The following is a 27,886-nucleotide window of genomic DNA, read 5'->3' as shown; positions in this document are numbered from 1 at the left end:
GAAAGAAGGCCTGACTTTTTTCTTAAAGCACTTTCCCCGTTTTTGGTTTTAGCCATACAAAGTATTGGAAACATCATCTGGGCTTCCCTAATTTTCCTGGAGAACCTCCTAAAGTGTCCGAGCATTTATACTGCAACTGCTCACACTGTAATTAAGTGTGGGATCTGAAACTTTAAGAAAGACTTTATTAGTCAATTAAATTAAGTCAAAATATTTATTAGTCAGTTAAGTTAAATTAGCATTAGCACAAACATTCAAATAACAAAGGGTTTTCTACAGTCTGGTTAACAATCCCTTCCCCTCTCAGTTGCTCAGACTTTAGGCAAGAGTTCAGCAAAGCACTTTCATCAATTTAAGCAGGGGGAGATGTTCAAAAGCCTCTGGGGGAATTAGGATGACCACAGTCACGTTGATGTCACTGCAATTAATGCTTCTAAATTCTTGTGGTGCTTTTTAAAACTCCTTTTTAGGATCATCCCTATTCAGCAAAGCATTTGAACAAATGCTTAAAGTGCTTAAGGTTAAGCACATGCTTAAGTCCCACTGAAGTCAGTGTGAACTAAGCAAAATCTTAAAAGGAAGCACATGCTGAAGTACTTTACTGAATTGGGGCCTCAGGCTCTTGTGATGTCATCATTTCACAAGTTCTCCAGTTGGTACAGAACCTTACAGGCTACACAGGACTCAGATTTTTATGTTTAAAAAAAAGTGTGATAAAAAGCTTTCCTTTGAAATTACCTTTCAGTCCTTCTTTATATCACACATCACAAAGAAGAAAAAATTGGAACGGGCCTTTTTTTTTTCTTCTTCGCAGGTCATTTTTAAGGACCCCATGTTGACCTGCAGTATAATGATGGGCCTTTGCAGTTGCATGTCAATTATTGTTTTCATTATGATGCTTGCAGGCTATTATAAAATATCAAAAGGAAATTGAGCATTCTGACTGACTGATGAGTCATCTAGCCCTGAGAGTCTGGTAGAGCAATCACGTAGGTCTGACATAACAATAACCCCAAAAGAGTCTATACATTTTGAAGTTATTTACAAAGGCCACGATTTAATTTAAATACAATAAAACAAAAGAGCCCAAAGTCAGTCTCCTAAATCTATACTTAGGTGCCTCCCAAATTCTCAAAACAGCCAAGTACCCAGCAGTTCTCATTCAGGTCAATAGGGCCTTTTGGGTGCTCAGCACTTATGACAATTAGGCAGGTCTCTAAATATGGATTTAGGCTCCTATTTTTAAAAATCCAGTCACAGCTTTGCTATGGGTGGGGTGTGTGACTGGCTCACCGGGGAAAAGGGAGGAGAGCATTAGGAGATGTTCTGCCACCTGCCTAGGATTATATTGTCACTGCCCCTGTTCCACTGTTGGGGGCCCAGGAGCAGATGCTGTAATCTCTCTATGCCAATTTTATGCTATCTGGGGCTTCCAGTACACCGAAAATCTCAAATGGATCTTAAAGCAGAGTAGCACAAAGGTAATGGAATAACGGACAGGATGTAGCCAGGGTCTCTATTCTCTGCATGTCTCATCAATGATCCGCTGTTGCACACGATAGGCCACTATATTACTCATTCTGTAGGGATTGGTCCTGGGTCCAGTTCTGTTCAATATCTTTCACCAATGATTTGGATAATGCCATAGAGAGTACACTTATAAAGTTTATGGATGATACCAAGGTGGGAGGGGTTGCAAGTGTTTTGGAGGACAGGATCAAAATTCAGAATGATCTGAACAAACTGGAGAAATGGTCTGAAGTAAATAGGATGAAATTTGATAAGGACAAATGCAAAGTACTCCATTTAGGAAGGAACAATCAATTGCTTTAGGAAGGAACAATACACAATGGGAAATGACTGTCTAGGAAAAAGTATTACGCGGAAAGGGATCTGGGGGGTTCTAGTGGACCACAAGGTAAATATGATTCAACAGTGTAACACTGTTGCAAAAAACAAAAACAAAAAAAAAAGCAAACATCATTTTGGAAAACATTAGCAGGAATGTTGTAAGCAAGACACAAGAAGAAATTATTCTGCTCTACTCCATGCTGATAAGGCCTCAGCTGGAATATTGTGTCCAGTTATGGGCGCTACATTTTATGAAGGATGTGAACAAATTGGAGAAAGTCCAAAGGACAACAACAAAAATGATCAAAGGTCTAGAAAACATGATCTATGAGGAAAGATTGAAAAAAAAATGTGGGTTTGTTTAATTTGGAGAAGAGAAGACTGAGAGGGGACATGGTAACAGTTTTCAAATACGTAAAAGGTTGTTAAAAGGAGGGAGAAAAATGTTCTCTTTACCTCTGAGGATAGGACAAGGTGCAATGGGCTTAAATTGCAGAAAGGGTGGTTTAGGCTGCGCATTAGGAAAAACTTTCTAATTGTCAGGGTGGTTAAGCACTGGAATACGTTGCCTACAGAGGTTGTGGAATCTCCATCGTTGGAGGTTTTTAAGAGCAGGTTAGACAAACACCTGTCAGGGATGGTCTAGATAATACTTAATTCTGCCTTGAGTGCAGGGGACTGGACTAGAAATCCTACCCTTCTATGATTATAAGCTCTTCATTTGTGGGACACCACATAGATCACTCCCCCCTCCTTTACTTCTTCCTTTCTTCTTGTCCTCCTTTCTATGAAGCTGCCTCCCCTCATTTGTGCATTGATTGTATAATTGTAATCTTAGATAAAATCCTTTTTAATTGAAAAAAGTGTTGTATATTGAGGAGCAGCACATCATAGGTCTCCAAGACACAAGTAATGTTCAGTGCAATAAATTGAAGTTGTTAGCAAATTATTTCTAAGACTTAAAAAAATGTCAAAGATACTCTTGTTCTGAAACCTTCATAAGTATTGCAACAATAATTGTGGTCTTTTAATGACCATAGTTCATCCAGCAATAACAGGATGGAATCTGCACACTTTTCTATCTTTTTGCTGGAGTTTATTGTTGCAGTTGTAAACTTTGGTGTACAATAAACTACATAAGTTTATTTTCCAGGTAAGGATTTTTATTTAGTTGATCAAGTACAAGCATAACTTTAACACTTACAACTACAGTACAAGAAAATACATAACCATAAAAACAAAACAAAACTGACTTTAGAATGTCCTGGATGGCAGGGAAGGACGTCTGTTAATATTTAGTATGTATTTTCCTGAACCATCTCTTCCAATGAGATCTAGTTCTCACAGGTGCCAGAGGTTCATGAACTCAGAGACAGTGCTTGAATTTGGGGACACATACCGTAATTGGGTGTCCCATTCCCCCACTTCTGGGGCTGAGTGGGAAAAGGGGAACATTGGGAAAAGGAGTAGAATATCACTTCCTACTTCTCAATTTGAGCACTTATCTTTCAACTTACAGCTAGGGTAGGACTTAATGGCTTCTTGGAGAAAACAGCAAATAATAACTTTAAACAAGACATACCGTAGCCAGTGCTAGAATAACAATAAATCAAAGGAAAAGCAAGCCAGGAAATGGCCACTTGGTGTTGTGGATCCACACGGTGTGAATGTTCTGTTCCCTTATGCATCTTCCCTCTACTAAGACAGTTGCTAATAACAGCTATTTGCTTACCTATTTGTCCCCCTTTCTTCCTGTGTTTCCAAACGTTCAACTATTAAATCATTCATCATTTTTCTTTAAAAAATGATTTTTTCCCCAGTATTGAATACAAGCACAGACCATGAGCTGAACCAACACCCGCTAAAATCAGTGAAAAGAGTCCTGCTGACTTCAATGGGCATTGCACCAGGCTCCATAATAGGACAGTTTTACAGCAGCTTTTTGGTGAAATATGGTTTCACAGTTTCGACAGAGTAGAGGCAAACTAGGCTAGGGAGCAGTGATTAGAAGGTGTAGTTACATAGAATAGTATGTACACACTTTGCAGGTTTGAGGGGGTTCTTAAGGTCTAAATAAAGAAGAGAGCAATTATTCTCTGTGACATTTCTGTATTTGGGTTTTACATTGATAAATTGTTTGTGTTACATGCATTTGAAAGGGGGTCTTGAAAAAAACAATTTGAAAGAATAATCATTGCACTTTTTTCCAAATAGGGATTTAAATGTTTGAAAATTTGACCAGTCACTGTTGATTTTTAAATAAGTTATGTATGCAATTACTTGCATGAAACATGAGTGTGATTGCTTGCACGATTTTCATTCTAACATAAATTGGGTAAGTGTACGCTCAAATAACCATAATTAGCCATTTATGTGTGTGTAGTTACTCAAAATTTTTGTGCAAACATGGTGAAACTTTCCACACAACTGTCTCTGTAACATGTTTAATAATCAGGATCAGACTATCTATGCACATACTGCACCAACTGCCTGTTAGTGAAGTTCCTCTGTGAATGGTTCCACAAGCTTCATTTTGATATCTACATACATTCATAGGCCCATCAGTAGCTGGTATAATTTGCTCTTATGTTCCTATTTTCCAAGTTTGTCAGAGGTGTTGCACAGATACATTATAGTGATGTCATTAGTAAGGTAGTTTTGCTTCTTCGCTTCTTCCATGTAGCTGATTTCTTCCTCCTTTGTTATAGGTGCTGGAACAGGGGGTGCCACAGCAGCCCATGGCTTGAAGTGGTTTCCATCATATACATGGTTTACAGTTTGGTTCAAGGGTTCCCCTAGGAGCATCCCATGAGCAGTTCATAGAAGGCTGTGCCTGAAATTCAGACCAGCTTTTGGGCTGATTCTTCTTCCTCCTTCAGTCCACTATAAAAATTGTTCCAGCAGCCCTGGTTATAGTTGTAGTAACAAGGTTTGGGACTGTGTGTTGCAGGTTCCAGTGTTCCTCCCTGAGTTTATCACATTGGATCAGACCATAGAAATTGACTGCTTTTCAGAGGATGTGTATTTTCTCCCAATGAAGTCAAGACTTCAGTGGTGCAGGATCAGGGCATTACTTTTATTTAATAAAATGCTTTTATCTTTATTTTATTTTTAGTGACTTAAGTGCTAGTAAAAAGCTCCAGGCTCAGAGTCCTGGAGACTAAAGTCCTCTCTTTATCTACAGAATAAGCACAGCAACAGCTGTGGGGGCAGTACAAGCTTCCCCATGATGCCCCGCCCAAGGGCGGCTCTAGGTATTTTGCCGCCCCAAGCATGGCAGGCAGGCTGCCTTCAGCGGCTTGCCTGCGGGAGGTCTCCAGTCCTGCGAATTCGGCAGCAGCCTGTGGGAGGTCTGCCGAAGCCGCGGGACCAGCGGACCCTCCGCAGGCATGCCGCTGAAGGCAGCCTGCCTGCTGCCCTCGCGGCGACCGGCAGGGTGCCCCCGTGGCTTGCCGCCCCTTGCATGCGCTTGGCATGCTGTTGCCTGGAGCCGCCCCTAGCCCTGCCAACATGTGTTAAATCTGGTTCGGAGAGGCCTTCTCTATGTATAAGAGGTTAATTCAGTTAAACCTCTGTTGAGGCATCCTACAAAGGTGGAAGTAATGTCTGATAGTTCAGCTGCTAGCCCAAGACCAGGGAGAGAGCTAGGTTCAATTCCCTGTTCCACCATGGACATACTATGTGAGCTTGGGCAAATTTCTCTGGTTTCAGTTCCCCTGTCTGTAAACTGAGGATGCTATCCTACCTCCAAAGGGTGTTCTGAGGATAAATATTAAGAGTGCTTGCATACTATACCTAAGACAGGTGCTAAGTGTTGTGATAGTTTTCTTAAAGAGAACACCTCTCTGGCAGGAGAGTACTGAAATCCTAATCATATCACAAAGGCCTTTGAATAGATAGATCAATAGGAGGTATAACTTTCACAACCTAGAGATGAAAGTCCCCATGTCCCATTACTAGTCTCATCAGAAGTCTAGACTAATTGGTACACTAAGGTACTTCTCTATATATGTTGTCTCATCATTCTGGAAAAAAATAACATCTTTTCATCACTTTAATTTCTCATCCATGCTGCAGCAGTTTATCTTATTTGTCTATTCCTTCAGCATAAGTTTTGACCCATTCTGTAGGTGGATGTCCTGGTTCCTATTAGAGTTGTTTCTTAAGTGCTTTAGGGTCTCTGTGTGCTCCGGGAATGTGAAAATTGGCTAGCTGGGGTGTCAAACACAGGCTAAATGCATCTTCCCACTAGCAATGCATCTTGTTATCTCCAATAGCTGAAATGTTAATGTTTGAGTGGATTTTTATTAGGAATAGGTCCCAGAGACTCTAATTCAGATGTCAGAGGTTGACAGCAATATCAATAAAAAGCCACCAGCACAGCCTTTATTCCATATTCCAGTGCAGACATGTGACAAAAATAAGCATGACAATGTTATAGCTTCTTTTTCTGCCCAAAATATAGCTACATTAATCGCAAGACAGCTGATTTTTCAAGGTCAAAAGTGCTTAGCTACAAATTGATGAGCTATTATGCATGTCTGTGGTTTTCTTGCTGGTACTGTATTAATAATATGCGTGCAGAACAGGCCATAAAAATTCCATTTAAAGGTATTAAAGCATACTGGGACATTTAATCAGGTTAAAATTCCTGTCAGTTGGCTCTAGGCACAGTGTTGTTCAGTCAATGATTAACAAAGTGTGCAGAATATAAAGATGAATGCCGCTTACATGAGTTCTGATTTCGCCGAAATGACCTTTTTGTTTTGGGCATCTAACAAATGGTTCCATGGAATTATATTACATTGGTATAGTTACACTTTTGACTAGCCCAGTTTCAGCAACCCTGATGTTTCGTGGTCTAAGTAGATTTGAATGAAAGGAGAGCAATAGAAGATTAAATATCTCCAGGGATGATGGCAAACCTTTTGAAGAGAAATATCCAGCAAGGTAAAACCGAAGTATGTTAAAATGCAGATCATTTCATCCACTTCCACCATTTAGCCTCAAAAGAATATCCTCACTAGAAGTGTACAGAAACTTATTCTTAACCAAAATTACCATTAGTATCAAGACCCAAGAGAAAACATTTCAGTTACAATAGCTTATCCTGATATGCTTAAAACCTTACTGGGTAACAAAAACATTGAAAAATAATAGAAATGGTACTTCTTGCTTGATTAGTTCCTTTATGGAGTTTGTAAAGTAATGTTGCATCTGAAGTCCCATTATACTGACTCCATATTAAAATTGCCCCTGTTTAAAATGAATATGATTCTCAGATACTTCTGCAAGAATAAATGAGTCTGAAAATGGAAATAAAGCCAGATGATGGAATTGTACTTTTCTTATGTAATTTACATTTTTACAATCCTACAGGAAAAAAATGAAGCTATTTTTACTTGCATGGAAACAAATTTTTTAAGACTATGAACGTCAATGTGGAACAGTGAATTAACTACACACAACCTTTTCAATAGACTTTTTAGAATAAGCAGAAAATATTTAATGTTTGCTTTTGAAAATTCAGTATACAGGTTACAAAATACACAGTAAAACTGAAGTAATAATAGCGCTTGGATCTGTTCTATAATTTTGATATGTCACTAGGAAAAGTGATGCTTATTTCACTTTCTTCACAGCTTGCAAAAGTAAAAATACTTAAAGCCTTAATTATATATACAATATATTATATCGTCTAAAAGAAGACAAATAGACTCCTTAGTGGATGTTTTATCTGTCTTGTTGTCCAGCTATACCAGAAGAGGACAGGAGACCCTGGAAATGGTTTAATTAGGCTTCAACTTTATTATTAGATGTCTGGAATTCCCCAGCAGATAAAAGCGTACCATGAGGTAATTCCAGGATCATTTCAATATCTACCTGGGGGCTTCCATCAGCACTCCTCTTTTCCATCTTGGTCCCCTGCCAACCCACTGTAAGAGTGCAATTGTACTTTTCTTATGTCATTTTTTTACAATCCTGCAGGAAAAAATCCTACAGTGCTCTACAATGCTACACTGCCTCTCTGTCAGTTTACCACAGCATCTCAGAAAAACTTAAATAGATGGAGAGATTCCTTTTTAGTGTGGGTAGGGGAGAAGGCTCAAGGACAGAGGATCACAGAAGTCTTTGTACCAATTCTCTCTGTTAAAGCCTTAGCTCCAAATAATCATCTTTTTCATTAACGTAATAGAGTTGGAGCTATTTGGCCAGTAAAATCCTGGCTAAGTGTGCACTTTTGGTTAACAGGAAAAACATTTCCTTTCTGAATATTGAGTCTGCTCATAATGTGGCTGTGAGGACTTCAGAAGCTTTAAAAAATGTAGCAAGATCAAGGATCCAAATGTATTGCTATCTACAAGAGTTGTTTTGGCATTATTACATGTATGTAGAAAACATTTCCAGAAATGGTCCCAATACATAGTTTGTGGTTCTCCAAAATTACAGCTGCTCTTCAAGAGGTCATTGGTACTATATAAATCGTGACTGCTCAGAGTTTACTCATTCTATTGTATTACATTATAATCAATTCTGTAACATGCCTGCTATTATAGCCAACCAATTATTGTTAAAAATATCTTACACCATTATATTTTAACCATATATCTTAATAATGACTGTTTTAAGGGTATACTAGCTACCAAGGTATAAAACCCTAATCATATAATGTAACATGTATTATCAGTTTTCTAATCATGAATTATTTTTGTCATCAGATAGGGAAGAAGCACTATTATAACAGTGCCTTCTGGTATATGAAAAGCATGTCTAAGTACTACACACATTATGATATTTGTCATTAGTAGTAGCAATAATAGTAGTATTTCTTATCTCCACATCATTAGAAGACACATCACTCATTTTAGAACTAAGTGTGCCTCTTTCCCACATAATATCTGTTGCTTCACTGTTGATTCCTATCTAATTAGTGGCTCGAGCAAAGCAACATTTAAGCTATGATTACATATTATACATGTTTAGAACTTCACCTCACACCATGCCTCCTCTCCTGTTTTAGATATACACCAAGCTGCAACAGTCAGATCCGGTTAGTTCAACATTCAGATTTGTAATGTTGCAAAATTAAGGGGTTTTCCAAGCTGGTTGGTTCAGTCCATTGTTGTAGTAGTAGTTGCCAGCTACAAAATTCAGATTTTGGAGCCAAGTTCGGCTAGGGGCCTTTGGATCCAGGGTTTTATTCAGGTACATGTCTGCCTATCACATTTAGGCATCATCACTTGGTGCTGTGTCACCCACTAAAAAAGGCTGTCACTCATGTATCTTGAAGAAATAAGCCTAAGCAACTGTATGGAGAAAAAATGTACCAGCTACACAAAGGAAGTGCCTGGATCCTTTACTTTTTTCAAGCAGAGGCTGAGGTAATGAAATCAAGGCCAGTGGGGTACATCAGTCCTTGTGTTAGCATAAGTATAACAAGGAGTCCCTTGCTCCTCATCCTGCTGGATGTGTTCTCATTCAGGGAGATATGCAGGGAAGTCAACCTTATCTGCTCCCCAATGGTGGTGAAAGGCCCATTTCATCACAGAGGCAGTACCGAATGCCCTGTAGGGCCTGAATGGATATCTTACCACTGCTTGGAAGAGGAAGAAAGGATGATTTCTCCCTATTAGGCTCTCTCCTATTGTAGTGAAACTCTGTTTAGTTTTTGTGAAGGAAATCAACTTCAAAGGTTGGATTGTAGCCTAGAAGAGGTTTCTTTTCTCCCCCCGATCCTGCATAACCCAATATAGAATTTGCATATTTGCAAGTATGTTTATTAAAAAAAAAAACTTTAAAAACATTACCTTTAAAAAAATTGGTCTCTAATGGTAATTTTAACAATGAAAATGGAATTAGTCAAATTGGCCTGGCAGTAGGGGATATAAGGCCAATTTACATTACTAAGACATCTTTCTTTAGAGAAGTTTTTTAAATCATAGCTACAACTAGAAAAACTCATTTCGTTATCTTTATGATAAAATTGATTCTGGATAAACTAAGAGAACTTTGAGAGAATCCCATATTATCTGCTGACTGCTGAGTAAAGGCAGTGAAGCTAGTTAAAATTCTGCTGCTTCTCATAGAATAAAGGTCTGTCATTTAATTCAACATCCTCAGTCTTTTGTAGAAACAATTATAAAATGCAAATATTTAAAATCATGTATGCAATTTGCATCTTCTCTTCTGCTTTGGAACTAATGATGCATTCTGACAATATTCCATAGTTTAATAAATCTATCCTATCAACACATGGCTACTTTGGCTGTTTAAAGCTGAGGAGTCCAAACAGTAGCCTAGACATTTTCCTACAATACCTTCCTTTACACATATGTTAACTGCAGAATTCTATTTTTGGATTCTTTTTCTTGCTCTCGGGTTTTTAATCTCTCTGTTTTTACATCTTTAATAATGCACATAATTTTGTAACTCATTCAGGCTATGACCCTATTGTATATCTGAATATAATAAAATGAGGCAAAATAAGTATAGGCCTTATAAGCATGTGTTTAGGGTCCCAGCTTCAGGATTCATGTGATTACATCAAAATCCGAGTTTTCATTTTTTTGAAAGAAAGTTTCTAGTCCTAATGTTTGTGAAGAAAAGTTTGAAAATGTGACCCAAATATGTGACTAGTGCAGCAAAGTATGCTTGAGTCTGCAGACAGCCTGAAACAATAGCTCTTAGTGGGTGAGCTACTTCATGTGTCTCAATGGGATATTCATTTCACGAGCTATGGCTTTGACATGCTGCGTCAACACCACCCCAGCAAATGACCCTGTAGGAGAAGAGTACAGCAGGCCTGGCTCATCACCCAAAAAGATATGGCCCAGTTGTTGGGTAAAATGGGGATCCCCTCCTGCCACTTCTGTGTCTCTAGATGAAACCACTGAGGCCATCTCTGGAGAGGGGAAGAGTGGGACCATACCTGACAATCCCATTTTGGAAGGGGAAAGTGGGGTATCCCCTGCTGTGGCCACTCCAGCTGTGAGATGGGTATATGGCAGGTCGGTGGAGCAATGGATATTGGGGTGCTCTGGTGTGCCTTCAGCCCCAAACTTATTGAATCTGTCCCTGGTTACAAAGAGAACTAGAGATACAGTATTGAAGAGAGATTTCAAATGGCAGAATATCCTGCCATTTTGGAACATGGGTGCAAAACAGGGTCAGCCTTTTTTAGTGTGTTGTGATTATGAAAATACACCACCTTCCTCATATGTCCAGATTAAAAAAAAAAAATGTGTTCACATATTGCAAACACCTACAGCTAGAAACTTCAACTTAGCTTCCTTGGTATAATTTTTTTAAAGAAATAATAATTTGTACTTCTACAAGGCTAAATTGTGGCTCTCTCATAAATGCCAAGAGTAAGGGAATCCAAAGGGGAATTTTTCTGTGACAGAGCTAGATCCGGTACCAGATTACTTCCCCCGCTATGTTGTTTCAACTGTGCTGGAGGGTGTATTCTGGGGATGGAGCCAAGGCTCTGCCTACTCACCCCTGCCCTTCCAAGCCCCACCCTGGCCTCCAACATCCAAGCATGAGTAACTGCCCTACAGAGACTGCTCTCTCCTCCTACCCCCTCCCCCTCTCTGCATTGCTACCTGTCATGTAAGTAGCCTGTGCAGTAGTGTAAACAGGGAATCCCCATGCAGGCATGGAGCGTGAGTGACAATCTCGCCCACAGTTAGCACCTTCCACCCACTGCACAAGTGATTTCTGTTCCTGTGTCCCCACACAATATTTCATGTATTTATGTTGTTTTAACTGTGTGATTAAAATATACAGAATGAGTTAGGCTGGGTTAACACTGCAGTAAAACCTATGGTATATTTTTAACTTTGGAATTGAAATGCTAATTAAAAGGGGTCAGCAGCTGAATTTGTCCCTATATTTGTATTAAGATAAATTACCACAGTTTGTGTGATTGTAATACAATTAAAGACAACAACATATTTATTGTCCAGGGATAAATATTTAAATAAGTACAACAAATAACATTTGGATTAAAAACCTGAGCACTTGTAACTTTTCCCAAATACAGTAACTTTACTAAAATCTTGAAATACTAACTAATTGGTATGAACTAAAGTGGATGTGTGTGTGTGTGTGAGGTGGGGAGTGGAAATAAAGACCTACATCAATATTGTCTTTCAGAAGCTGCAAAAACAAGTAAATGATATCCCAGTCCTGAATAAGTCAGAAAAGCCCAAGTACAAGGCCTTATTTCGCTGACTATGTTGCCACACAGCAGATATAAGGAAAATAATCCTCACCCCCCTGTACCTTTTGTCTCTGTGTAGTAGCTAATTAAGGCCCTGATTACCACCTTCTGCAAGAAACATCTGTGGGGAAAAATGTCAAGGGATGAGAAAACCTCTGTGGAGCACTCTCAAAATTCTCTAATGAGGGGGATGGGCTTGCCTCCTGTAGAAGAAGCAGGTAATTTTCAAACCTAGCAGATCTTCGGAAATCTGTAGATCTGTGCAGAGACCTTTGTCTCTACAACTGCTCCAGAGCCTCCTAGCGTCTCAGCTCAGGCCCCCAGATTTGAGCTGGCCTTGGAGCCTGCCCTTCCCAGGCTGAATCCATAGGTTGGCGGGGGTACCAATATTTGTTACGCACCCACTGTTGTCCCTGAACTTCCCTGATTCCTGTTTTCTTTCCATGTGTGACTCCAGAAAAGCAGGTACAGCGCCTCAGCGGCCCTTGAGCCGGCCTTCTGGGTGGGTGGATGGGAAGTGGGGGCAGAGGTGATGCTAGCCCATTGAAGGCCTTAAGCAGGAATATTTGTTTGCTCCCCCCCATACATACTAAAGCAAATAGGGGACCCCCTTGAGTAAGCCTAAGCACTTACTTAGTCTGCTTATGCCTATTGCCAGTTCTGAGTGGGGGGGGAGATCTTCCCACAGAGGGTGTCCTCCATGCTAAAATGCTGAGAGAATAATCTCCACCTAAATTCATATTCAATACAAATTTCTGAGTTATTGAAAGCTAATGATCAGATACTCCATGAAGTACAAAAATCTAAATAAAAAACACAGCTTGCTATAAAGCAATTTATAATCCAAAAATGATAAAGTACATTGATTTGTATGTGGGATTTTATAGTTCCAACTATATGCAGTGCCAAGTATTCAAAGACATACTGTACTCTGGATTCTTGGATAAACCATTGCAATCTGGTATATCAAGCCACTGTATAATCCAAACAACATCTGTTACTTGGAGAATTAATATAAAATTGCATCGTCTCAGTACTGATAGACCTTAAGCTCCCTGTAGAAGAGATCTAATGTTTTTAAAGCTAGTCAGTTGCATCTTGAATTTGCCCATTTCTTTTCACCTCCATTGAAAATTGTAATAAATTGTATATAACAAAACATAAAGCCCCCAAACAGTTTGACACATGTTGTCAATGTTGGTTAATAAATGTAGAACAAAGTTGGCATATTTATAATCTGTGTAACCCTTCTGGCAACTGGTTAATAGCAACAGAAAGGGCCTGTTTCAGTATATCTAGGGTCCCTCTAGACAAATAACTAAACTGGCTTGAGCTCCCACTCAGAAACCTGGGAAAACTAAATACCCTCTTTCTGGGTGCCTTAACAGGCTGAACTTCCCCACTCACAAGTACTCCACTAGTGTCTATAGAAAGGATATTTTTATTAGAGGAAAGAGAACACAGTCATAAGGGGAAAAAGCAACAACATATATTTGCAAATGTGATGGGGTGATCACCCCAAACTAGCTCTGTAGGGGTTAAGGTGGCCCAGATGGGGCCAATTAACCTTCACAGTTGCACCTGACAGATGATCCAGAGATTAATAAACTCTAATTGCTGATCAAGCTCAACTGGGGAAGAAGCTGGACTAGAGTTATAGAAAGAGGACGTTTGTAGTAGCAAGGGGCTATAGGGAGAGAGTCTACACCCACTCTCTAGGTACAATGCAGTGGGTTTGAGGAAACCTGGGCAAGAGAATAAGCCCTGGAAGAAGGGTCAACCGGAGGAAGAAAGCTTGAGAAGAAAGTGTAGGAAGAAGCCCAGGGGAAAAGTAGTAAGGAAGGGGATTGTGTAGACTTTAGCTGCTGGTTACAGGGTTCCTGGACTGGAACCCAGTGTAGAAGGAGGACTTGGGCCACTAGCCACTGGGAAGTGGTGCAGGACTCTGGAGGTGCCATCTGGACAGCTGGTCCAGCAAAACTTGGATGCCCCAGGAGATGGGGGACTACATCATGACCTAGCTGGAAGGTCAAGTCATGAAGAAAGAGAATTGGGAATTACAGGAGGAGGAAACCACTGCAATGATGAAGTGACAATCGGTAAGGGATGCCAGATGGGAAGAAAGCTATTATACCATGCTTGGCCAGGTGAAGGTGCTCTTGCAGTGTGTAAACCCTGTTACAGCAAATAAAAAGTAAAATGCCTCCCACCCCATCACCCAGTAATGTCGGCAGTAGTCCTAACTCCATTTCCACCTGCTGGTGAGAAATCCCACCAGTGATATTCCCTTGACTGCACCACCTTATTCATCCACCAAGACTCACTCACAGTTTGGATCAGTCTGTAGCCGTAGTCCAAACAGGGGCAGCTCTAGACATTTCACCGCCCCAAGCATGGTGGCATGCCGCAGGTGGACCACCTGGAGCCGCGGGACCAGCGGACCCTCTCCAGGCATGCCACCGAAGGCAGCCTGTCTGCCGCCCTCCCGGCGACCGGCAGAGCGCCTCCCGCGGCATGCCGCCCCAAGCACGTGCTTGAGGCATGCCGCCCCTGAGTCCAAGTGTGCATTATCCTATCCTTCTTGCATTATCCTATCTGCAAGCACTACCCTAAGTTAGATCCCTGATTCAGCTTTATTATGGTGCTGGGTAGGTGGGGCCTCACGAGAGTCCACTCAGCTTGCACACTAAAGTGCTCATGGAATGGGAGGCAAGAGCACTTAAGGCCCTTGAGCAGAGTCTTGTCTGCTTGGCAAAGAGCTCTTTCCCCAATTTGAGCTTCCCTGGTAGCCCCCTACCTCCCAAAATTCAAGTTCATGTATAATTATGGTGGCTCACCAAATGTGGAAGACTTGTGTGTAAGTAACCTGCAGAAATGAAGTGCATTTCCCGCCTTTTTTCCAACAGAGGAGGGAGTAGAAAGCTCTTCCCCCTCTGTAGCTTCAGGATGTAGATGTGTGTGTATTAAATCATTTCTTTTTATCTCTTTGAAGTAAATAGACTTCTCTGTTCTTCAGTGTGTCCTAACAGTAGGGGCTGATCATACGCCTATTGAAGTAAATGGCTTTTGATTAGGGAATTGGGCTTTTTGAGGGAAGGTAAAAAGTCAGTGCAAGAAGAGAGTGATAGAATTGATGATGTAGAAACAAATTAGTCTCAATGGGCCAAATCCTTGAAGTCTATCCGATTTTCTCTTAGTCCTTAGTTTTCACAAATCCATGTGATGTAGACAACTGACACAATAACAAGATATATCAAACTTATTCCTTTGTAGTGCTTGAATTAGAGCCCTGTCTCTTCCTCACAAAACACAAGTGTCTACTATTGATCTTTGAAGGCTTTAGACCAGTGTGCATCAACCTTTTTGATACCAGGGACTGGCTTCCTGCCTTCCTAAACTGTATCAGGGAGTTTTCAGGGACCAGGGCCAGTCCATGGACTGGTCATTGAGAAACACTGATTTAGTCAATGTAACAGTGTTTGTACTATAGGAGAATATAGAAATATAATAGCATTCTACAGAGATTAACCCCAAACCCTATAAAATATAATAGAGAATTATATGATTTATATAGATATTTTTGTAATGTCTTATGGAATTCTATAATACAAATGTACTTTTCAGTTAAATGCTACACACCATGTATGTAAAGCAAGAGGTCAAGTTCTCAGTAATAACTAAACAATAGTGGTAGGTCTCATGATCTGTGGGCAACATGAACATATGCCCTGGTACATTATATATTGCCACTCCTCCTAGTTATTTTATAAAGCTTGGCGGGGGAGGGTTAGCTCAGTGGTTTGAGCATTAGCCTGCTAAACACAGGGTTGTGAGTTCAATCCTTGAGGGATCTGGGATAAAAATCTGTCTGGGGATTGGTCCTGCTTTGAGCAGGGGGTTGGACTAGATGACCTTCTGAGGTCCCTTCCAACCCTAATCTTCTATGATTGTGTACTCAAAGTTTACAGGAGCTCTAACAGTTGGATGTTAATCTGTAATAAATTCATGTGCTGCAGACAAATTACACCTACCTGTATGGACAGGATTAGAGCTCTGGTCATTCAGACAGCTGAACAAGCCTCTACCATATTAGCAAGAGTTTCTGCTACTAGCTAAGAGAGGTGGTAATAATAAATCCTTACCTTACTATCACTTCCACTCTGGTTCCTTGAATTCTCAGGATGCCATGAACCTATTTTAGGAGGCAGGTTGGCAACCATTGTGTGCCCATCTTCATGAGAGCTGCAAACATGAACAAAAAATACTGGTTTAATGTGTATTTTTTACTATTTTGTAATCTATTTAGATGTAGATACTGGCTAAAGAAGTTTATTCTGTTCTCAGATGTCACTCCCATTTCTGTTTTGCATTTCATACTGTTTTGTCCACTTCTTGCTTTGTTAAAGCTGGATATTTTCTGTACCTGGCTTTGCTGAAGTTTTGAAAGCTGATTTTAATTTAATCAATGAAATAGTAACTTACAGTCTACTGTTTATAAAAGAAACCTTTTATTTTCTGGACCTAATGGGCTGCACTTGACTTCAAACAAACACTGTCTAAATATTCATTACATGAAAAAAACAACCTTTTATTAAAGTCACTATTTGAATTTGACCAAATATATGAAATAAGTCATTATTGTAGGATATTTTTTTTAAAGTTACAATTCTAACAAGATACTCGAGGGGTTGTGGTTATTGAGGTTATTTAATAAAAACACAAATATCCTGTACATAAGGTTTAAACCTACACTCAATAACTTACATCCACCGACAATGTCCAATTACTTGCTTATAGTTAATCATCATAATTAGAACCATAGAAAAATGTTGGAGGCCACTTACGTTAGTAATTTGTCTTCTAAGAGATGTAGAAATTCACCTCCCATTTTTGCTTACCAGAGCACACAGTTGTGTAACAGTTAAATCACTCAACACCTGAAAGCTGCCATGAAAGTCTCTCTTCAAATGACTTCAGGAAAATGTCATTGATGTTTTATGACATTTTCTTGATTTATGGCTGAACTGTAACAATCACATAACTGCCATTCATATACACACTGTCAGAAAAAAAATACCTACTGCAATACTTTACAAAGCTCCCGTTCAGCTTTAACACCGTTCTTTTTCCATAAAGGCAAATGAGTCCTCCTCTGATCATATTATTCTGTTGCTATCTAATGTATTGCCTCCAGTTATACTACATACAATGGACTAGACTCTGTGGTCCAGATGAGTTGAATTCAGCAGAGGACTGGACGTGAGAGATTAAAGGAAGTTTCAAGCCATCTTTACATTCACCAATCCTGGAGCTAGCTGGAGACCAGGATGGTCCACCACATAGATTAGAAAGCTGCTCTAGTGCACACCTGGCTGCCCATAGTCCCAGGAGGCAATCCTAGCAGTCCTGATTGCTGATGCACAGGCCTAGGCCCCTTTAACCAGGTCAGGCCATCTGATTAGCTGCTTTGTGCCATCGAAGTAGGGTGAAGATGCTCTAGCATAAGCTAGGCCTTGTCCCATATCCTGATATTTATTTACTAAATCCTGATCTTGTTGTAGATAATGAGGCTAGAGTTTTGCCATTGACTTCAATGGAATTAGGAATCATGAAGTTTTCATCCATTGACATACAAAATGCTGTCGTTTCTTTGAGATGCATGGCATCTAGCATTGAAAATCCAGCTTGAATTTCATGCACTTACAGATGAACAGTTGATGTAAATGAAGACAAAAATAAATATGTTGGTAATATTGTTTTCGTCTCACAGAAAATGAAATTTGAAGAAATATCAATTTGCTTGTCAACAAGATTGTATTAAATCAGTTAAAAAGGTAGTTTTATTACCATGTTTAGTATGTAGTGAAGAATAAACTATTCACAGCAATTTATTCATTTAATTGAGCTATTTTTTTTCTGTTTAAAAGTTTTCTATGAACAGATCACGGTTTCCACAAACTTGTTCATCGTTCAAAATTATTTGACAAATGTTTTATACAAATATATTTCAATATATGGATTGCTTTCAAACTCTTCATTGCTTTCACATATTCAGTATTTACGGTTTCCAATTTGATCTGATTTGGTTGAACATAGAGATCACATGGTTTGTCTCTTGAATCACTTTCCTGATTGGGTGCCTTTAAAATCAGATTTACTGTAAAGATTCAGTTTTGCAAATTCAAAATTCTCACTTATGCAAAATTTGTTTCAAAATTCAGCTCTTTGGTGAATATTCCTCCCTATAAATCTGTTTGCAAGGATAGCCAGTTTAAAACTGAAAATGAGGGAGAACAGTCAGAATGTGTAGGAACAAATATGTAGAAGTAATCTTTTGTGGTGTTGGCCCATCTCTAAGCAGTGCATAGATAACCATCAAATGCTGAACTGATCATATGAACTTTAACTGTATCATTCCTACAAAATAGATGTTAAATTATTTTCAGAATATTTACATCTGTCTCCAACCAGTGGTGCAATAACAACACAAAAACACTGAAAAATGTTTTCATGTAAATAAACAGCTACACCTGTGTTGAGACCATCCCAGACAATTCTATTGTGACAGAAGCTAGACATTCCTTGTCACAAAATTATGGCCCAGATCCTGCAATCAGATCTGTTTATGTGCACCCTTGTGATCCATGCCCATCTAATATGGAAATTAAGGTGACTGTAAAACTCTGGCTGTTCTTCAGCTGTGTGCTGGTTCTTTGTCAATAGGGTAGCTACGATGACTTTATTGGGTTATAATAGACTCTAGCTGCCATTTGGAGGTTTCTGATTATTAATATTTTTCTTTTCTGATTTTAAATATTATTGATTTTTAAATTTATTTTGTTTGTCATTTATTCATAATTTATCATTAGTAACTTCCAAGGTCCCCCAAGAAAATTGCTGACGATTTAATAACAAATTGTCATTACAACTGACAGTGAGACTGTTATCTCTCTCTTAACTCTCTAACTATATAAATTGCATTGGTGCCCAGTCCTTCAAACCTATCAAGTCAATAGAATTAATTCCAGTAATGAGCCATGTGCTCAGTAATAAATATTTTGAGAGACTGGGTGATTAGTGATCAGAGTACTTGTGTGAGTAACTGCTCCCCAGTATGACTAAGGGTACAAAATCTGGCCCTAATTGAAAACTTTCCCTGAACATGATCACTGTTTTTTTGCATATAGCATGAGATAACACAGGATCTAGTAAACTGAAGCATGAATTAGATCCTCAAATGGGGGGAGCCAAAATTAGTGCAGCCAAAAACTCTGCTAGCATTTATATTAATACTGATTATTTCCCCCCTGTAAAATATTTATTGGGGTGGGGTGGGGTGCAGCAGGGATGATGCCTTAGCCAACTCCCGTCACTGGAGACACACTCATACTTCTCTTCAGTCATTTTATGTTAAGAATTCAATTATAGTTTATAAAAGTTAATCAATGAGTAAAACATGCTAGAAGCATGTTACACAATACGTTATAAATGGTTATAAGAACACAAGTAGAAGGTGTTCTAGATGGTTAAAGGCTTGGTTAAGGCACCTGGCAAGAACCAGCTAAGTGGGTAAGCTTCCCTCCCATTTTGATCTACTTTAACCACACATCATTTCCATTAGCCATCACTATTAGAAGAAAGGTAAGAGTTTAAATTCTTTTCTTAATAGGAGGCAGAAGAAAATAACCAACTCTTGATACAGTATGAAGGTGTCATAGATTTTTTTTAAGCGTAATGTATGTTCTTAAAATTCTTCTTATATAAAGAAACTGGGTTTTTAAGATCACTGTCTTTAATAACAGTGTAGAGCAGTTCATGGGGGGACTCTGAGAGTTGTTAGAAAAGATGATAGCAGCTTACTCACTTTCTAAGTTTAGTGTAGCATGTGTTTTCAGTCACTTCTGTGACAGTTGGTTTACAAGGTCAGAAGATACCTTGATGAACTCCATGTAATCTACTAGTAAAGACAAATCTTATCTTATCCTTCTAGTATCCTGAAAGCATTAAGCACATAGCATTCATCATGCTTGCATCACACTGTTGGTAACTGTGTTGCTATGTTATGGTACAGTCACCTTGAAAGAAGGAAAGTCAATAAAAGGCAATCAAGTAAGTTGTGCTCATCATGACCGAAAATATTTAATGTTGTAACTTCCAGCACTGTCACCTTTGTATAGATTATGAAGGCCTTTACTGTCTCCTGTGGGGAACCAGGCAGATCTGGCATTTCAGGCAGGGTCCATATCCAAAAAAAGAGTAGTTTTCTGTAACCAGCAGGTAGAGTTGCAATCTTTGGTATTGAAGGATCAAAACATGATCTGCCCTGGGAAAGAATGTGCAAGGCAAAATGTATTTGCAAAACAATCTGGACACAATTCTTCTTGTGGTAGTCAGTAATCACTCTGGGCCTGAAGTGCTTGAAAGAGATCCTTTTTCTTCAGCAACCGTTCCCAACCAGCTCTGCATAACACAGCATAAGCTTCTGCCCTGCCTCTTCCCTAGCTTTCCTGTCTGGGAAGCTAAATCACTTAAAGGTACAGTTCCAAATGCCACCCTTCTCTCACATTGGTGTGAGTCAAGAGTAACTTCAGTGAAGTGACTGGAGCTGTTCTGGCCTAAAACTGGAATGAGGTCAGAGTTGGGACCTAAGAGTGTAAAATTGCAGAATTCTTGGACTACTGTATCACACTGTTTGAGGAAGTAATTGCCCACCCCTCCGTGGAGTACACAGGGGGTATAAGCTTTCAGAATCATTGTATGTACAATGGAAACCCCACAGATCATGCACATTTTGTATAGCAGGAAAGGACACTTCTCTGCTCTAGTCCCTGGCCTCACCTCTCATACATCACAACAAGGAATCCTCTTGGGTGCAACTCTGATGAGTCCCTCAGCTTGGACTATAGCATGGGGTGAAGGCACCAAAGAGATGTTCACTGAAGTGCATGCAATCAGGAACAGCTAAAGGGACACCTTTTAGCTAAGAATTTGGCTAGAGTGCATGACTTGCCCATCTGTATTTTGTTAACCTCAGGTTTTCATGTTCACTTTCTGATTTTTTCCATTCATATACAGATCAAGACAGTGCCTGGGGACCCAGCTGTGCTTTTCAGCACAAGATGTTCTTCTGCTACTCACTCGAAGTATATCTTGGGATGAAGATTTTTGGCTGTTTGTGATAATCCGCCAAATCCTGCTATTACAGGTTATTCCATTTTACAAAGAATATTAGCAGGCTCAGATATTCCTTCTGTCTGTAAATTCAAACACCACCTTTCAATTGTTTAACCAATGGCTTCCTTGCTGAACATTATATTACATCTTTTATATTAGGAAGTCTATTAATTCATTGTTATGGCTCATTATTTCTATTAACAACCAAGGTATTTTTAAAACAGTGTACGTTTATTACAGCCTACAAATGGGAATCATTCCATACCAAGCAGGGCCGGCTCCAGGCACCAACATTCCAAGCTGGTGCTTGGGGCGGCAATGTGCAAGGGGCGGCAGGCCCTGTTGTTTTGCTGCCCCAAGCAGTGCGCCGAATTGCCACCCGTAGACGGCGGGGGCAGTCCGTGCGCCGTTAGGGCGGCAGGTGCGTTTCCGCGGCAGCTTCTATGTGTAGCTGTCCACGGAGGCTGCAGCTAAACATAGAAGCTGCCGCTGAATTGCCGCCGCCGCGGAAACGCGCCTGCCGCCCTAAGGGCACATGGACTGCCCCCGCCGCCCCCATGGTGGCAATTGGACGCGCTGCTTGGGGCGGCAAAAACTGTAGAGCAGGCCCTGATACCACGGTCATTATTAGCCCAGCTAGAGTTGAGCTTAATAACCTGTACCTTCATGTCACATAATATCCAACACATTTATGCATAGAACTAGGAAAATACTAGAACAAATCCTAAGGATAATGTGAAAAAAAAACCAAGCAAGGCTGCTGATGAGAGTTGTTTAAAAGATGGTCTCATCCAAAGGCCCCTATAAATAATACGATATTCACTATCCACTCAATATTTTAAATTTTTTTTTAAACGAGGTTAGTTTGAGTTCTGACATCTCAGTCCCTCTCTTATCTATCTTTTCCTGGTTCAGCTGTTGCGATGACAGAGGCAGCTTTTATCAGTGCAGCACCAAGGCAAAAACATGTCCAGTCATTGCTCCTGCAAAGACTGGCTATAGAGAGGAGGAACTTCTCTGCCTCTACCTCTCTGCTAGGTCTCCAGCAGGGACTGCAGAAGGGGAGAAATAGAGTCTAATGCTATCTGGGACTTATGGGGAAGGCAAAAATACATTGGAGCCTGGAAGGAGTCAAAAGCTACAAACAGAGATGAGGATTTCTGACAGGTGCCTTCTGGCTCTAGTTGCTTTTATAAAACTGAGAGCGAATGAAGAGAAGGATCCTTTCACAGGATTATGTTCACTTTAAATGAATAACATAAAGGTAGACACACACGTACACGCGTTACCACTCAACTCTTTCAGGTAACTAGGCAAAGCTGATATAGAATATGTTGAAGCCTGTCAATCTGCAATACCTTCTCTTAGGACCCAACATTGGCCTTGACCAACTCATGCTGAGCCAACCCCCTCCCCCCCCCCGCTGTAAATTGGCATAGTTCTACTGACTTTACAATTTTAAGAATTTTAAGATGATAGAAATGATTCCCAAATTACTCCTTAAAATTGACATTATTAATCAGTGGTTTCCCACAGGTGTCTCAACAGACGCGGGTTGTATGAGTAGGTATCCACATGTAGCAGAGTTTGCAGGATCAGGCCTTATGTTGTTACTGATAATGCAAGATGGGAAATTTTCAACCCTAAATGCCAAAGTGATCACAGATGCCAGAGTCATAATGAACTCTGAAATTATAATATTTCAACTGAAGCAAATTAGCAATGGAAATACATAGCAGAGTTAAAAAATGAGCAAAGAAATTAATAGAGCAGCACAGTTTCATGTTGTTCAATCAGCTTCTGTACATGATATTTTTTTAAAGGAATGTAAAGTTATGCATGAATGAGCCTGAAATATTAGATATCCTATAGCTTCCCTTTCAGTGATAAAAATCAGTTGGAAAGTATATCACATGAGTTTAGGCATTATAAAACTATATTTGTGTGACCATTTCTCACTGAGATAGACCATATAACGTCTGTAAATATCTTCCTAAAGCATGTGTCTAATACCAGTCAGTAGCTCTATTTCTAATAGTTCAACAATTTTCAAAATTCTTCTTCTCTGGGCCTAATTTTGAGGTTTGGTTGAGCTCTGTTTAAGTAGCATCTGAGTGTGGGGGCAAAAGTTGTTTTATACCACAACTGTGGTTCCCTGATCCTAGAGCTGGCTATAAACTGACTTAGCCTCCAGCACAACTTAGAGTGTTTTCACTAGCAGTGCTATGCTGTCCATCGAACATTCAAAAGCAGAAAAGAGGCTAAATCCGTCAGATTGGCAACGAATCATTTGGCCATCTCTATTTCTGACCCATACTTTAATCCCTCAGTGATGCTTGTTTCCTTGATGTAGAGTTAGTCCCTCTTTTTCAAACCTCAAAGTAATGGTGTGATTACAGTCTGTTTAGGGGAAAGCTGCTTATTTTATTTGAACTGGTTGACTGTTCCTAGTGCTGAGTCCTACTGCCATATTCTCCCTGATAGGGTACCCTCCATTTTATTTAAGTAAGATATCCCCTGATGTCCTCCCTCACTACTTACAAAAATAGTGCCTGTCCCATCAAGGGCTTTGCGGGGGAATGTGGGATGCTTCACCACTGCCATTTTGTGTCTTTGCCCAGTTGAATTGGCTTTAGGCTTTGATGAATTCCATGTAAATTAAAAACTGTGGGAGACACCATGCTACTCTCTCCCTATGTGTAACTAGGATGTGGGTAGCAAGTTAAGTGCATATTGACAAGGCTCCTGCGATGATAGGTGCCAGTAAAGTTACATGCACAGCATAATCGTAAATGTGCAACTATTTGAACAAAAATAGGCTAGGGTATGATCAACATATTGTGCTATCCTCCCTATGGAAAAGACTTTCCAACCACACTCCGTGTCATGGAAAATTGATAATCTAGTATACTGTAACTTCAGAAGTTTCCTAATACTTGCAATACTGCCAACCCCACCCATTCAGAATCATGACTCAGACCCCAAAAATTATTAATTATCTTAACAATGAGATTTTTAGGTGGGGGGGAAACAAATGTTGTGGGAGTTTTATTTGGTTTCTGAATTTCTGAGCCTTTGGGTTATACTTGGCTGTAGGGTTACCAGATGTCCTGTTTTCATAGGAACAGCCCCGTTTTTTGGGACTTTTTCTTATATAGGTGCCTATTACCCCCCACCCCCTGTCCCGTTTTTTTCATAGTTGCTATCTGGTCACCCTACTTGGCTGACCTTTTTAGACTTTTCTTCACAACCAGGAGGGCTAGATACGTAGTACTTTAAAAAAATGTTTGCAGTGTTGTAGCCATGTTGGTCCCAGGACATTAGAGAGACAGGGTGAATGAGATATCTTCTAGTGGACCAACTGCTGTTAGTGAGAGAGACAAGCTTTGGATCTACCACCAGAGCTGAAGAAGTTGGTCTAATAAAAGATATTCCTTCACCCAGAATCTTGTTGTTGTTTTTTATTAAGAGCTGAGATGCTCACAAAATCATTTGACTTCAGGAGCTGGGGTTAGCAGAAGAACACTATAGGGACACTCTGAAAACTTCTATGATTTTCTCAAATGTCAAAAATCCTTTAATTCAACCAGAGTCTCCACATGGCAGTGCCAGTCATAAGTACAGCTTGTAATAGGCAGCTCTATTCAACATGAGGACACTTTGTTTCACTTTCCATTCTCCAGCCTCTGTTTCAAATCACATCCACATGCAACTCAGTTAGGGACGGTCACTAAGAGCTTGTCTACATGTAGAAATTGACTGGCATAGCTCCTGCAGAATAACTCTCCTGAATAGACTCTGTATTCAGAATAATTACTGTAAATAATTTATGAATTGGAGTAATTATTCCAGAAATAAATTCACTTTTATTTTGGAATAGAGTGTCCACACAGAGGAATTATTCTGGAAGAGTGCAGTAGTCAATTCCCCCATTGTGGACAAGCCCTTAGTTTATCTATCTACTCTGAACTAGAGCCAGTCCAAAGGGGAAAACAAAGAAAACTTCACAAACTTGAAATTTTTGAAATCCTTTCGGTTTTTCAGGGTTGAAAATGGAATAACTTTGAAATGTTTGCAATTTTTTTAAGTTTTATTTTGAAGTGTTCATTTAATTTTTTTAAAAATTTGGATCATGTCAAAAAGAACAATGAAAAGGTGAAAGACCTCCCCAATATCATTCATTCCCTTGCATTCAGTGGTAACAAAAGGGGGAGGGGGGAGAACAAGGAATAAAGAGGGAAAAGAGAACTAAAACAAAAAATTAAACCCCCAAATTCTGAAATTTCAAAAATTCAAAATTTTGAAATTTTCAGTTTTGACAAAAAATGACTTCTTTAAAAAAAAGAGAGCTTTTAATGAAACCTTTGCATTTACAAAAGTATTTTTTTCATTGTAATAAGGTTTAATAAAAAATCTTTGATCAGGTGTACACTGAACATTATACATTGTTATTTCAGACATATCAAGTTATCTGGAACATAGAAATTCCACATTGCTACATTCTGATTAAAACGCTGGCTTCTTAGACAAATAGATTTGTATTTAAATGGGCACTTAAATGGTGAAACTATTTCTTCTCTGCTAACATGTTTATGACCTTGAAGGATTTCATATTTTTTTCTCCTTTTTGACCTTTACTGAAGCACAAATTTAAACTATTAAGTGGTGAATGTTGTAGAGCTTTTCTGAAGGCACATGGAGGTCACTCAAAACACAGCTGTTACAGTTTAAAGTTCATATACATTCATCTATGTCCTGTCCCAAGAGGAAAGGTTAAATATACCTTCTATAAGGTAGAAGCCACACAGTGACAAATGGAATGATTATTGAACAGAGATGGTTCTTAGAGGCTGTGTTTTGGTTGTTCAAAGCCTTCAAGTATCATCATAAGAGTGGTTCCAATCAAGATTGAGTTTGTCTGTGTTTTCAAAATTCAAGGGATTTTGGTGGAAGATTTGGGATCCCCCCCCCATCTCTAAAAAGAGGCAAACAGGGATTTGTGCTTGGGTTTTGTGAAATTTTATCAGTCAGGTTTTGTTTTTGAAAAATCAGGTGTGGAGGGGCTCTAAATTCCATTTTATCTACATCACAATAAGTCAATGGAGTTCAGACTCTGACTATTCTTAGTCTAAACTGCAGCTCCAACATAACTTGATCTCAAGTGATATTAACAGTGTCACTTTGCTCAAAAGCCAAGGCTGTGCAACATCCGACCTTCTGGTTGGTCCATCTGCTACAGTTCTAAGTAATAGCAACTTCTATTGTTTACAGGTAACACGTCTTGCTCCCTCAAGCATAGACCTCACAACTTCATTCTCAGAGCTCCACATGACTGTGGCTCCCATCTCTCTTTATATTGTCTCCTGGGAACTGAGAAATTTTCTACCTCCAGTAACCGGCCACCTCTATGGATTCGTAGAAGATCCCCAAAGGGTCTCCCAAATTGCAGATTAAATCAATAAAACTCAAACAGGCACAGTACTCACTTTTCTAAAAACATTTCACTGCTGTCCCCCTCAGTCTGGGAGACTGAGAGGGTGGGAGCGCACATGATGGCTCTTTATTAGACTATATAAATAGACTGATGGAGAGTGAGCAATAGCTCTTTTTAAAAAAAATTAAACTCACTTGTTCTCATCCATTTCACACAAAGACTGGAATTCTGGCTGTTAAATGCGATCTTCTGTGTTGTTCAGTTGTTTCATTTTGGAAAACATTATCTCTTGAAACACTACTGAGAAGTTGCTATACATATTTTGCATGAGCAACACATTCTGAATATACTCTGTTAATGATTACAGAAAATACAGTTTATTTACACTTTAATTTCCAGCCACTGTAAAAGGAATTTACAGTTTAATGCTATAGCATTAATACAGTCCTTCATTCACCATTTGGAATTATTATTTTTGTTTTTACATGTTAATGCCCCAGAAGAACTGTATTCTTCTGCTATTGCCATTGCTGGCCAAGGTTACAGAAGTACTGGGAATCTTGACAATCATATAGCACTCTCAGCATGGAGTTTGTCAGCATCCCCCAAACTCAGTATCTGTTTTCATGCATATCAGAGCACTGGTCAATTAGCTAGAAAATTATGATTATTTGACATTTACATGGGGTAGATGAATAAGGGACAGACTAGATCATAAATACTCTGTATTATAGCCCTGTTCTTTAAAGTCTTCATGCCATTCCTTGTATGGGATATAAGGCCAGGTTCATTGCAGAGGCTAAGGTACCCTTGCAGACTCTAGGATGGACCCCAGCAGCAGACAGTCCCATGGGATGGCAACAGTAGAAAATGGTCACAATGTGCCTCCCACTTAGGGGCGCGTGGGGATTTAGTGCAGCTCAGAACTTGGGTGGCTGTCTCCAAGATCAGATCTAAGGAGCAACACAATTAGCAGTATTTACTGACTGAGCCCCTCACCTACATTGTCAATTGTTAGAGGAATGCAGGTTCTGCTCAGCGGCTCCTTCCCTGCCTGTTGGGTACCCTCCCGCTTCCCTCCCTGTTCTTCCAGAACTCTCCTGCTCCGCACCCATCCTGGAAAAGGAGACAGAGCTCCTGCTGTGCCAGTGCTGCTGTTGTGCCTAGAACTGGACTAGAACCTCCCACGGCTGTGCTCATTC

At 39.7% G+C, this 27,886-nt stretch overlaps 1 long non-coding RNA gene across 2 annotated transcripts in view; it reads left to right on the top strand.

Moving 5' to 3' along the window:
• Nucleotides 1-26,653, top strand: part of LOC120374337 — a 34,550-nt gene extending 7,897 nt beyond the window's left edge. Inside the window, exons 4-5 of one of the 2 annotated variants that reach the window (XR_005586013.1) lie at nt 21,152-21,281; nt 26,522-26,653. This is a non-coding gene — a long non-coding RNA (uncharacterized LOC120374337). Of the gene's footprint in view, nt 1-21,151; nt 21,454-26,521 lie in introns of those variants that run through there. The other variant, XR_005586012.1, reaches the window with a different exon arrangement.
• Nucleotides 26,654-27,886: the final 1,233 nt, after the last annotated feature.

Source organism: Mauremys reevesii, linkage group 11, assembly GCF_016161935.1.
Source record: "Mauremys reevesii isolate NIE-2019 linkage group 11, ASM1616193v1, whole genome shotgun sequence".
Lineage (NCBI taxonomy): Eukaryota > Metazoa > Chordata > Testudines > Geoemydidae > Mauremys > Mauremys reevesii.
The sequence above is the reverse complement of the archived record's forward strand: the minus strand, read 5'-3'. Positions and strand labels throughout refer to the sequence as shown.